Here is a 1103-nt window from a genome sequence, read left to right as displayed (position 1 = left end):
AAAAAAAAAAAAAAAAGGAACTAGCTTCAACAGTTTGTTAAAATTTTCTGTCTTATTTCATTTCTGTAACAGTTGATATCTGGCTACCCTTTTTATAATGCAGAGTGAGAACTTTCCCTACTGTGTTTGATAAATGTTGTCCAGGTTCCATTGCCAAGAATGAGTTGTCCAAAATGCCTGTTTAGTTTTTAAAGATGGAACTCCACCCTTCACTTGGTTTTAAGTATGTATGGAATGTTATGATACGGCATAGTAGTGGTGGTGGTCAGACCACCATGGAAATGGTGGGGAGACAAAAATATACATGTGAAATAAACTCACTATTTTAATAAAAAAGAATCTAAGCTAACTTGAGTGTGAAAGGATGAATTATTTTTTCCCTAAGAGCAGAAACAAAGGGGTCCTCTCTTACCACTTCTATTCCACACTGAGCTGAAGGTCCCAGTCACAGGAATAGGCAGGAGGAACAGATGGAAGGCACAGGGATTGCATAGGAGGAAATAACACTTCTATGTTTATGGACAACATTATCCTGTGTGTAGAAAATCCTAAAAAACCTGTTTTTAAAAAAACTATTAGAAATAATAAATAAGGGCAGCAGTTAAAAGACCAATGTACAAAAATCAATCATATTTCTACATTTTAGCAGTGAACAGTCTGAAAATGAAATTAAGAAACAATTCCATTTACAATAAATAAAAATATAAAATAGAGATAAGTCTGAAAAAAGATGTGTTTTGGAGAAACAACCCCAGGTTTTATGGATCTGGAATTAGGCAGAGTTCGGATGAATCCTCCACTTAGGTCTCAGAGCTGCAACAGAGGTGTCAGTGGGAGCTGAAGGGTCTGATCTGGTGCTTGGTGACCTCTCACAAACTTATTCGGCTTGGAGGCGGAATTCAGTTCCTTGCAGCTGTAGAACTCATAGGTGTTTTCATCTTCTTGGGGGCCGCTAGGAGAGAGTCTCTCTCTGGTGTCTCTTTCTAGAACTTCTCTAATTAAGTCAGGCCCACTTAAGATAGTATCTGTTTTTATTAACTGAAAATTGGCTTATTAGTAAGTTAATTACAAGAGTAAAACCTCACTATAGTCACAAGTCCTTC

Source organism: Otolemur garnettii, unplaced genomic scaffold, assembly GCF_000181295.1.
Source record: "Otolemur garnettii isolate 467f Iridium unplaced genomic scaffold, OtoGar3 scaffold00120, whole genome shotgun sequence".
NCBI classification, from domain to species: domain Eukaryota; kingdom Metazoa; phylum Chordata; class Mammalia; order Primates; family Galagidae; genus Otolemur; species Otolemur garnettii.
Note: the sequence above shows the minus strand (reverse complement) of the source record.